General features: G+C 39.1%; 1 pseudogene; it reads left to right on the forward strand.

Annotated features, from left to right (window-relative positions):
• The first annotated feature begins 2,792 nt into the window (after window positions 1–2,792).
• On the forward strand, window positions 2,793–4,070 carry LOC123250964 (annotated as a pseudogene).
• Window positions 4,071–13,062: the final 8,992 nt, after the last annotated feature.

Here is a 13,062-nt window from a genome sequence, read left to right on the forward strand (position 1 = left end):
AAATCAATTGCTCTAATTTTATGTTACCCAAAAATGAGGTTTTCATTCTGTGAGTGTAAATGGATCTTACAAATAGCAGATTCACAATGCACATTCAAATAGAGTACCATGATTTCCAATAGCACATTTTAAAACAATAAATAATGATGTTTAAAATCATATACTTGTTACAACTTTTAACCCTTGGCAAATGCCTGGTCTCTGCCAGAGGTCTTCCCCCTCCCCATCCAAGGGCCACTTCCCCACTTCTTGCTTTTTGACTTGCCCCTTCCCACTCTTTGCCAAATTAATTACCCTTTCACTGTGGGCTGGGGGGGGGGAGGTTGGTTTTTCTGACTATTTGATAGTTTTGTGTTTTTCCCAGTTTAACATTCTGAACTGTTTTTCTTTAGTGTTGCCCACTTCCTAGAATTCTGAGATTGATATGGTCCTGGTGGGGTAGATGGGGCAGGGGTGCTTTTCCTTGTGCCATTTTGCTCCCTTAAAACATGGAAATCCCTTCCCTCTGCCTACCTTTCATGCTGTGTTCAATGGGAGAGCCTCTTTCCTTGTCCTGCTTTGACTTCTGTCCTTTTAAGATGCTTTTTGAATATTGATTTGGAAGTATATTCAGTGCAGCTTCAGGATTTCCCTGCAACTACACTGCCATCTTGGCTCTGTCCCAAAGAGTTAAAAAAAAAAAACAAACAACAAAAACAACCTTTACTTTCTGTCTTAGAATCAATACTATCTATTAGTTAGATGGTGGAATTGTGGTAAGGGCTAGGCCATGGGGGTTAAGTGACTTTACCAGGGGTCATACAGCTAGAAAGTGAGGTAGATTTGAACCCAGGACCTCCTGTCTCTAGGCCTGACTCTCAATCTGATTCACCCAGCCTTCCCCCCCTAAAGAGATTTTTCTCAAAAAAAGTAAATAGGATGTATATGTCCAATAATATAACAGCTCTTTTTGTAGTACCAAAGAATTGTAAATTGAGGGAATGTTCATCAATTGTTGAATGACTGAACAAGTTGTGGTATCAGATTGTGATGGGAAACTATTGTGCTATTATAAGAAATGATGAGCAGGATGACTGGGAAAATCTGGAAAGATTTACATGAAGTGATGGAAAGTAAAGTGAGCAGAACCAGAAGACCATTATACATAGCAAGAGTAATATATTCTGATGAACAACTGTGAGGAACCTAGTAATTCTCAACAATGAGACTGATATACTGTGGTAAAATCAAATGTAATGGGCTCCTGTACCAGCAGCAATGCAATGACCCAGGACAGCTCTGAGGGATTTATGGTAAAGACGCTACCCACATTCAGAGGAAGGACTGCAGGAGAGGAAACATAAAAGAAAAACAACTGCTTGAACACATGGGTTGAGGCAGACATGATTGGGGATGTGGACTCGAAACTACCACCCCAATGCAACTAATAACAATTTGCAAATAGGTCTTGATCAATGACACATGTTAAAACCAGTGGAAATGTGCATTGTCCATGGGTGGGAGGAGTGTGGAGGGTGAAGGGGAAAGTAGGAGCATGAATCATGTAACCATGTTAAAAATGAATATTAATAAAATTTTTTTAAAAAAGAATCATGTAACCATGGGGAAAATTTTTTAATGAAATTAAATTAAAAAAATAAAAATTTTATTAAACTTAAAAAAATTGTTCTTACATATTACTGAGGGAAAATTAAACGCAATAAAGTTTGATGTACTTACTTTTCTTTTATCTTTTATATCATTTCCATTTGTAAATATGTCTATACCACTCTCCTGGCCAGAACTAGCCTTAGTGGTAACCAGGTTAAAAAGAGAAAAAGCCAGCATTTCAGTATTACCACCCCATCAAACATCATCACCAGCAGCAGCTGCATCCATATACATTTATTAAGCTGGTTCTTTGTGCCATAAACTTTGCCAAGCATTGGAGATACAAAGAAAAATAAAGACAGTGCTTTGCTCAAATACCTCCCAGTCTAAAGAGGAAGATAGTGTGCCAACAATTATAGATTAACCAGCTAAGTGCAGTGTAAATTAAAGATGATTTTAGAAGGAAGGCATTAAAGTGGAGGCAAATGAGAAAGACTTCCTGCAGAAAATGAGATTTGAGCTGAGTATTGAAGCCATTTGGGGGGAACGAGGAGGAGGAGCTGAGGAAGGAGATCATTGTAGGCATGGGGCAGAGTCAATGCAAAGGCATGAGGTTGAAATATGGAGGGTCATGTTTGAAGAACAGGAAGGATACCAGTGTCATTGGATCATAGATCAGGCAGAAGGATGGAAAATATAAGCAGACTGGGAAGGTAGGTGAGGTTGTGAAGAGCTTTTGTAGAGAGAGTTTCACATTTGATTCTGGAGGAAATGGGGACCCAGCAGAGCTTCTTGGGCAAGGAACTAACATCATCCAACTTTCTTGTTAGGGAGATCACTTTGGCAGCTGAGTGGAGGATGGATTGTAGTGAGGGAGACTTAAGATAGGAGGACCAATCAGTAGGCTTTGGCAGTCATCCAGAAATGAGATGATGAGGGCCTAGACTATGGTGGTGGCAGTGCAAGAAAAAAAGAAGCTAAGGGAGATTTTATGAAGCAGAAATAAGACTATAAATATCCGTAGAACTCAATATTTTTTTCCATCCGAAGCCTTGGCATCCATAATGTCACTAAGTCTTTGTTTTTTAAAAATACAGTATGGGATCTTTCCTGCCTGGATGCCTAGTGAGAGGCTGACAAGAGAGTCAGAGCCACCATGTGCTGTCATCTGTCACGCAGATCCTGCAGGAGCCACTGCCACTATGGGCAATCGGGAGGATCTGGTGTACCAGGTGAAATTGGCCAATAGGACAAAATGGTAGAATCAATGAAGAAAGTAGAGTGAATGGATGTGGAGTTGACAGTGGAAGAAAGAAAACTCCTGTCAGTTACATATAAAAATGTGGTTGAAGGGGCAGCTGGGTAGCTCAGTGGAGTGAGAGTCAGGCCTAGAGACAGGAGGTCCTAGGTTCAAACCCGGCCTCAGCCACTTCCCAGCTGTGTGACCCTGGGCAAGTCACTTGACCCCCATTGCCCACCATCACCAATCTTCCACCTATGAGACAATGCACCGAAGTACAAGGGTTTAAAAAAAAAAAAACTTAAAAAAAAAAATGTGGTTGAAGCTAGAAGAGCATCCTGGCAGATAATCAGCAGCATTGAACAGAAAGAAGAAAACAAGGGAGGAGAAGATAAACTAAAAACGATTTGGGAATAGCGGCAAATGGTTGAGACTGAACCAAAATTAATCTGTTGTGACATTCTAGACGAATTGAACAAAGACCTCATTCCAGCAGCAAACACTGGTGAGTCCAAGGTTTTTTATTGTAAAATGAAAGGGTGAGGGACTTATGGAAAAGAATGAGGGTCCTATGGAAAAGAAAGCTACCTGCATTCAGAGGAAGAACTACAGGAGTGGAAACACTGAAGAAAAACAACCGCTTGAACACATGGGTTGATGTGGACATGATTGAAGATGTAGACTCGAAAGGACCACACCAATGCAACTATCAATAATATGTAAATAAGCCTTGATTGATGACCCAGGTTAAAACCAGTAGAAATGTGCGTTGCATATGGGGGATTTAAGGGGAAGGGTGAAGGGTAAAGTAAAAATATGAATCACGTAAAAAAAAAAATGAGATGCAAGGGGACTGCCACATATATCTGGCTGAATTTGCCAGAGGAAATGACTGGAAGGAGGCTGCAGAGAATAATCTGGTAGCTTATAAAGCTGCTATTGATACTGCAATGACAGAACTTTTGCCAACACACCCCATTCTCTTAGGTCTTGCTCTCAACTTTTCTATATTCTACTAGGAAATTAATAATTCCCCGACTGTGCCTGTAGGTTTGCAAAAAGGGCTCCTGATGATGTAATTCCAGAACTGGATATGCTGAGTGAAGAAAGTTATGAAGACTTCACACTTATCATGCAGTTGTTACCTGATAACCTGACACTATGGACTTCAGATATGCAGAGTGATGGTGAAGAATAAAATAAGGAAGTGCTGCAGGGTGTGGGAGATGAAAACCAGTGAGACATCAAAACCAACAAGAGAATCCATCTCTGACCACCTCACTTCTCCCCATCCCCCATGCCCAAATTCCCCATTGTCATTCACTGAGAAACACCAAATCTCACTTTTACATTTGGTCTCAGATTTTAAGTTCCTGCCTTGTTGGTTTTTTAAAAAAAGTTTTCAAAATGTTCTTAAAGGCAAGAGTGAATTTCTGTGGATTTTACTGGTGCTAGCTTTGAGTTTCTTTAAGACATTAAATGGACTACATAGAACCTTTTTCAGCATTACTGTATTGTCTCCATGCCAGATGTGGCAAGATAACCATTAGAAATGGATGTTAAGTTGTAACGCCATTAGACTTCTAAGTGAAGTGAGAGTCTAGGAAAGAGGTTTATTGCACTGAAGGGTATATGTAGTGGTATTTTTCCTTTTTATAATTGTTTAAACCAAATTTTATGCCAATGTTTAAAATTGATAGGAGATACAAATAAAAATGAGAAGACAGTGCTTTAATTAAATTTAGAGGTTCCATTGGAATATTTATTGCAGTGGTTTTGCTGTAAAAAGTCTTTCCAAGCTAGGCTGAAATGATACTGGTAACAGCCCAACAATCCATGGCTGCTCATTCTTTTACCTTCCCTCACCACAGGTTAGCATTGTAGGTGGCACTGAAAAAGCCTGTATGTGTGTTGGATTCTTTGGTTTTCTTCTTCCCTCTTCCCACTCTACCTTTCTTCCCTGCACTCCTTTGATCACTCAATCTCATTCATTCAGTATGTGTAGTTTGAAGCTAATTTGTATGGCTGGATATCTGACTGGAGCCACAGATACAGATCTGTACCATTCTTACTGTGGATTATTACTTTTCAGGGGAGAATGGATTGGGATGACTGGTTTAATTATACCAGTGTCTGGAAAATCAAATGTTTCAACCTTTGATTCCACTGCTATCTCCCCTCAAACCTTTAGAAAGGTCTGTATTCACCTCTCAGATTCCTCTCATTGAGGATTTATATTTTGGCTGGACAAGACCCATTTTGGAAATAATCATTTGCCTCACTTTGATTATTTGTTCTGTCATTAGCATAACTTCTGTAATTGTTCCTATAATTGTAATTTCTTTAATTATTTCTGTTATCATTATTTCTAGAATAGCAGATTTTCCTAGATGAGTTGTTCCTAGTTTCCATTATTTCTAAAATTATCAAATACTTGAGTCCAGCTTCTGTAATTTAATATTAAAGTTCACTTTTTCTACATAAGTTAACATGCTGGTCTTTGGCTTGTAGATTCTCACAAGGGGCCACAAATATTCGATAATTTGAATCTCTTTTTTCAAGCTTTTCTTTAATACTTTATCTCCTTTCTTAATAGCTGCACTATTGTCCAGGCTGCAACAATTTTTCACAAAATGCCTTTTAAATTGTCTAACATCCCTTTCTCTGGTCAAATCTAGGTCTGTATATCTCCCTCCCAGTTCTATAAGTCTGTCCATGAACTGGGAAGGACTTTCATCTATCTCATCTGAATTTGTCAAAATTTGTCCAGCTACTCGATCTGTCAGAACATGCCCTCATGGCTTTGAGTACTGACTCCCTGGCCTGACACAAATTAGAGAAATCAGCTTCGTTGTTAAAATTCCATTTGGGATCTTTTGGCAGCCAGTGAACTGCTCCTCTTCCACAAGCCTCATTAGTGAGATAACCTTATCTTTCTCCCTTCTTGTAAACACCTCCTCTAGAAATGTTCAAAATCAATCCAGATTGGATCAAGATTTTAATAAATACTTTCCAGCATTTTCACAACAGCAATGGGCTCTTCCTGAAAAGGGGTGCTCTGCTTAAATCTAAATATTCTGTGGGACAAATGGTTTTTGATGGCTTGTGGTAACTAACTCTTCTTTAGGATTAAAAGTTGGTACTTCTCTTAAGGGGAAGAGGCCTGCATCTGATTATCTCTTGTTGTTTCTTTCTCTTGGGTTTCTGCATGAGCTGCCACAGAGTTGGTAGAAGAAATAGGTTGTTTAGTGAGAGGTACTTTCAGTAAGTTGAAAAATAGTTTAGGAATTTGAGAGACACAGTCTTCAAGGTATGAAAATCAAGTCTCAAATAAGCTATTTGCCCATTCTTTCTTCTTAGAAAGAACTAGGGAAATTATTTGGTAAATCTGAAGAATTCCTATCAGAAATAAATACTCCACAAAACAACAACCTGAAAAAATCAGAAACTAGGAGCTGTGCCACCTCATTAATTCTCCCAGGATGCAAGAGTTGTTTGAGATAGGCTGAAACCTCCTCCTTCACTATGTGTGCCATAATGTCCAGCACCATATGGAATTGCCTATAAAAATTTAGAAACAGAATATTAACACTTTAATTAAACTCATATCTGTCTCACCAAGTATTTTCTAAGAGTTAATTTAAGGGGGCAGCTGGGTAGCTCAGTGGATTGAGAGTCAGGCCTAGAGACAGGAGGTCCTAGGTTCAAATCTGACCTCAGAGACTTCCCAGTTGTGTGACCCTGGGCAAGTCACTTGACCCCCATTGCCTACCCTTACCACTCTTCCACCTATGAACCACTACACAGAAGTTAAGGGTTTAAAAAAAAGAAAAAAAAGTTAATTTAAGGATTTCAACAAAGTGAGGAGAGCACCTTAGCAGAAACTTTAATTTACATAGGAAGTACAAGTGAAAAGATAGAAAAGTGGAAATTACTATTCTTACACTCTATAAACATACCATATATTCCTAATATGACCTAGAATTTCCTAAAAACAATGTCTTATCAGTATAGGTTCTGCTGCCTGGCACACAAGGCCTAATCTATTCTACTCTATAAATTACTCACTAATCACTTAAATTCCTACATACCACTTATTTCTTCAATCAGTTTTCTACAGAAGCACAACTGTCAGTAGCCAACTACCAGTAGTCCCTTGCCTCAGAGACAGACCTCTTGCTCTCTAGAGATCCCAGAGTGAAAATACCCTGAAATGTCCACAACTGCTTCCTTTCTCTTGTCACTTCCTGTCAGAGAGCAGTCTACCAACTCCCCTCAGTCTTGGTCTCCCTAGTAATGGAATCTTCAGCTATGGATCACTGATTCCTGCAAGTTCTGGTTTACTTTGACATCTTGCTCTAGCAACTTAAGGAGACAAGAGAGAGAGAGAGATTAAGGAAATCCCTTTAACATTGGATCCATAAGATTATTTGATTTATAGCCAGAGTGGCTGTGTCTGGGTGTCTTTCCAAACTTCTTTCATCAATAAGGTTCTGCTGCAGTATGGATTCTCTCATGTTGACCAAGTCTGGAGCGCCGATAGAATGTCTTTCCACATTTCTTGCATTCATAACGTTTCTCCCCAGTGTGAATTCTATGGTGTACAGAAAGAGTAGAGCTCTGACTGAATGTCTTTCCACAATGTTTACATTTATAAGGTTTCTCCCCAGTGTGGATTCTGTAATGCTGATCAAGTTTTGACCTCTGACTGAATGTCTTTCCACATTGGTTGCATTCATAAGGCTTCTCCCCACTGTGGATTCTCTGATGTACAGAAAGACTGGAGTTACAACTGAACGTCTTTCCACATTGGTTGCATTCATATGGTTTCTCCCCACTGTGGATTCTCTGATGTTCCACTAAATGGTAGCTCCGACTGAATGTCTTTCCACACTGCTTGCATTTATAAGGTTTCTCCCCAGTATGGATTCTCTGGTGTACAGCAAGGTCAGAGCTCCGTCTGAATGTCTTCCCACACTGGCTGCATTCATAAGGTTTCTCCCCACTGTGTATTCTTTGATGTAGGGCAAGACTGGAACTACAACTGAATGACTTTCCACATTTCTTGCATTCATAAGGTTTCTCTCCACTATGGATTCTCTGATGTACTGCAAGATGGGCTCTCTGACTGAATGTCTTTCCACACTGGTTGCATTCATAAGGCTTCTCTCCACTGTGGATTCTCTGATGTTGAACAAGTTCAGAGCTCTGTCTGAATGCTTTCCCACACTGGTTGCATTCATATGGTTTCTCCCCACTGTGGATTCTCTGATGTACAGCAAGACTGGAGCTACAACTGAATGTCTTTCCACATTGCTGGCATTTGTAGGGTTTTTCACCAGTGTGGGTTCTCTGATGTACAGCCAGACTGGAGCTACAGCTGAATGTCTTCCCACATTGCTGGCATTCATAAGGTTTCAACCCACTGTGGATTCTCTGGTGTACACCAAGATTCGAGCTAAAACTGAATGTTTTCCCACATTGTTTGCATTCATAAGGTTTCAACCCACTGTGGATTCTCTGATGTTGATCAAGTTTGGAGCTCTGACTGAATGACTTTCCACACTCTTTGCATTCATAAGGTTTCTCTCCACTATGGATTCTATGATGTATAGAAAGACTGGAGTTACAACTGAATGTCTTTCCACACTGATTACATTCATAAGGTTTCAACCCACTGTGAATTCTCTGATGTACAACAAGATTAGAGCTACAACTGAATGTCTTTGCACATTGCTTGCATTCATAAGGCTTCTCACCACTGTGGGTTCTCTGATGTTGATGAAGTTGGGATCTCTGTCTGAATGTCTTTTCACACTGGTTGCATTCATAAGGTTTCTCCCCACTGTGGATTCTCTGATGTTGATCAACTTTGGAGCTCTGACTAAATGTCTTTCCACACTGCTTGCATTCATAAGGCTTCTCCCCACTGTGAATTCTATGATGTACAGCAAGACTAGAGCTGCAAGTGAATGTCTTTCCACATTGTTTACACGGATACGGTTTCTCCCCACTGTGGATTCTCTGATGTACAGTAAGACTGGAGCTAAAACTGAATGTCTTTCCACATTGCTTGCATTGATAAGGTTTCTCCCCACTATGGATTCTGTCATGCTGATCAAGTTTGGATCTCTGACTGAATGTCTTTCCGCAATGCTTGCATTCATAAGGTTTATTCCCACTATGGATTCTCTGATGTACAGCTAGATCACAGTTCCGTCTGAATGTCTTTCCACATTGCTTGCATTTGTAAGGTTTTTCCCCACTGTGGATTCTCTGATGTACAGCAAGACTGGCACTGTGCATAAAAGTCTTTCCACACTGATTACATTCACTAGATTTTTGCTCAGTACGCATTCTCTGATGTTCAATAAGGAATGAATTTTGAGATTCACAGAATTCTCTCCAAGGTAATTTATCGGGAACACCACTCATGAATCTTAGGTCATCATTTACTTCCACAGAAAGACTCACTTCTTTTGCAGTCACTTTCATTTCAGGTCTGATCTCTTCTTCTGAAAGAAATAAACACTATAAACATACATATAAATATACACTATAAATATACACACATAACCACATATATAACAATATCTCCTTTCCTTGACTGTTAGAACATAAACTGCTTTATATCCTACCTCCTTGGATATCTAAAAGGGAATTCTTAATCCCTTTCTCTAAATTAACTAGGGACCTGAAGGTCTTTGTAGCATAGAGATATGTAAGGATTAATTAGCCCACAGTGAAAGGAAGTAGAAATCAGAGAGACAGAAACTGAGGTAAGGAGGGGATACAAAGGGGTCAGTTTCAGTTGGTCAGGAGAGGAAGTCAGTTGCTGACATATTAAGGCAATTGTGGGGAAGTTGGCTGCTGGGAATGTGTTAAGTTGTTGTAATCTGTGTAAATTGTTGCTTTCTTATCTTCAGTAATTATACAGGCATTTTTTAAAGCTATAAATTCTGCACCTTGAGCACTAAGGGCAGTTGACCATAGAGTGGCAAATTCTGTGTCTATAGAAGCTCCAGTGTAGTATATGGCATCCCTCATGAAAGAAGAACCATCAGTGAATAAATCTAGATCTGGGTTGTCTAGAGGAGTGTCCAAGGGACTATCTCGAGATTTTTCAGCCATGGACACTAAAGATTCACAATTGTGTAATAGTTCTCCTTTAACTGGTCAATCCAGAAACAAGGTGTCAGGGTTAAATGTTGTGTGGTATTTTAAGGTGATAGTTTCATTGCCTAAAGAGGTGACTTCACGTCCTGCGAGTCTGGAAGAAAAATGCCTGTGTTCTGTACCTCAGCAACAATGATTCAATTTCTTGTGGACACATTATGGTAAAAGGCATCCCACTACTAAATCAGCAGATATAGTTACTAATAAAGCTGTTGCAGCTATACCTCTAAGACATAATGATGCTCCTGAATCTACTGGATCCACCTGGGCGATGTAATGAGCAAATGCACTAAAATACCTGAAGCCAACCTTCTCCATTCATAAATATAAATATATAAAGTGAAAGGCTTTTTTGTAATCTGGAATGGTGTTTAAACTTAGAAAGAACTGACATGTATTCCATCTCCAATCAAAGCTCTTCAGTGACAAAATTTTTTATTCGTGTCATAAGGTTAGTGATTTCCCCATAGCAAGGAACCCACTACTTTACAAAACCCTGCTGCTCCTAGAATTGATCTCAACTGCTTCTTAGTGGAGGGAGCACTTTATTTCTGAATATCATCAACATGCTTAGGCAAAATGAAGGGGGGCAAAGCAGTTAAAATTAATCCTAAATACTTCATTTTGGGGAGACCCCCACTAAATTTTTGCCTTTGAGATCTTGTGGTCTGTCTTACATAGTTTCAAAAGAAGATGTTTACATTTTTTTTGTCACTGAACAACTCTGATTCTTGGCATAATATGGCATTTGATGAGGTCAAGAGCAAGTCATCTACAAATTGTATCAAACGGTTCTCTTTAAACTTAATATTTTCTAAATCTTGTGTTAAAATCCACGAAAATAAAATAAGATTTTCCACGTACTCTCAGGGCAAACAACACCACATCCATTGGGAACATTTCCAGGTGAAGGCAAATATGTTTCTGGAATCTTCATGAATGGGTATTGAGAAAAATGCTGAACACAATCTGATACTATAAAATATGAGGAGATATTGTGGATGGGCTTAGAACGATAGGATGTTTTTGGTTGACATAATTGTTTACATCCCTCAAATCTTGTACAAATCAATAGGTATGTTTTCATTTATGTCTAATTTTGGCCTTTTAACAGGCAAGATAGGTGTATTCTATTTGGATTTACATGGAATTATTCTTCTTTGCTCAATTAAAGTATTTATCCCTGGAGTAATTCCTTCAATTGCCTCTTTTAATAGGGGATATAGAGGAATGGAAGGAGGTGGGCCACCTTTTGTTTTGATTTACACAGGAACAGCTGATTTGAGTAGGCCTATATCAGATGAAGATGTGGCCCAGAGAGATTCAGATATATCAGATAGTATTTCAAAGGTGGGAGGTTTGTCCACCTCTTGACTGTCTAAAAGAAGTAAGGGAGTAGACTTAAAGATTATGCAGGCAATTCTAATGTCATAGCACTGTCTTGAGAGCATGTTGTTATGCCTCTATGTTTATATAAAAGGTCTCTCCCTAATAGATTTATACAGGAATAAGGCATTAATAGAAAAGAATGTTCTAGTGATAGAGGTCCCACAGATAACATTCGAGGGGAAAGCTTTGGGACCTTCAGAGTTGCTCCTGAAACCCCTACTAATTTAGAGAACCAATAGAATCACAATCAGAATCAGGTGAACTCATCATAAATGTGGTTCATTATTATGTGGGGGAGTATGGACTGGGATAACTGGTGTTAAGATATCAGTGTCTGGGAAATCAAAGGTTTCACTCTCTCATTCCAGAATCCTTTCTCACCTTTCAGACCATCATAAAGGTCCTTGGCCATTTCTTTGGTAAGATCCAGGTCTATATATCTAGATCTCAGCTCAATAAGCCTATCCATAAATTGGGATGGATTTTCTTTAAGATGTTCAAATTTTATCCACATACCAGGCCTAAGAGAATAAGTTCTCATTGAGGTTAATAATACCTCTCTAGCCAGACATAGTCTTGTGTAATCCTGCTCATTGTTGGGATTCAATTTTGGTTCTTGCAGAAGCCAATGAATTCCTCTCCTCACTTGAGTCTGTTTGACAAGACCAATGATTTTCTTTTTCTCTCTTTCTGTCAAAAAAGCTTGGAGCAAATTTTCAAAATCAATCCATCTGGGATCACATGTACGATAAATGCTCTCTAGATTTTTAACAATCACAATTGAATCATCCTCAAAAGATGTGGTATTTTGCTTGAATCTCTCAATATCTTGGGGGGGGAGGCAAATGGCATATGATGCCTTAGGAAAATTATATCAACACTCTTATTAAAGGTGGGTCCTTCTATTAATGGGAATAGGCCTGTGACTAAATTGTTTTCGGTTTCTGCTTCTTGGCTTGCTGTTTGGGTTGCCACTGAGCAATGAATAGGTTGGGAAATAAGTCAGGTGGGATGGGTTTGGGGAGTTTGGGTCCCAATAGCACAGATTTGGGTAGATTTGGAGAGAGAACAGGAGGAGGAGGCGTTTGATTAGGCTTAGAGATAGTTAAAACAGGACAGGGAGATGACGTGGTTTGAGTATGAGCAGAGATGCATAGAGCAAGACTCGACAAAAAGTGAGTCATTTCTAATGATGAGGGAGTGTTGAGAGATAATAAATCTCCCTTTTTACTCTGCAGATTTCTCAAGCTTTTCTCAGTACTTTTTAGATAAGCCTTGAGATTCCCCAGACCCTACTCCAGGTTCTTTTCAAGGTCACTCGAGTTAATTTCTAGTTTTGCCTCAAGGTGAGCTTTTCAGCTTTGAGGTCAAACAATTATTCTGTTTCTTCCTAAAGAGGAATAGGCAGAATGCGGAAACTCCTATCACTAGAAGTACGGTTAGGAACAGTGTTATATAAAGCCACTGTGAAATATTCTGTTGAATAATGAGCCATTTTAGATAGACAAGAAACAGCATCACAATCTGAACTAGACTACTAAGTATCACATTTAATCTCATTATTAATTTTCTTTGCAGTTCTACTTTATGTCAGTATATGGTGCTGTTTAACATAAAGAGTCAACAGCTGTAACAATTAACTGCTAGGATCTTGACTTGGGGATAGT

This window comes from Gracilinanus agilis, chromosome 6, assembly GCF_016433145.1.
Source record: "Gracilinanus agilis isolate LMUSP501 chromosome 6, AgileGrace, whole genome shotgun sequence".
Classification (NCBI taxonomy): domain Eukaryota; kingdom Metazoa; phylum Chordata; class Mammalia; order Didelphimorphia; family Didelphidae; genus Gracilinanus; species Gracilinanus agilis.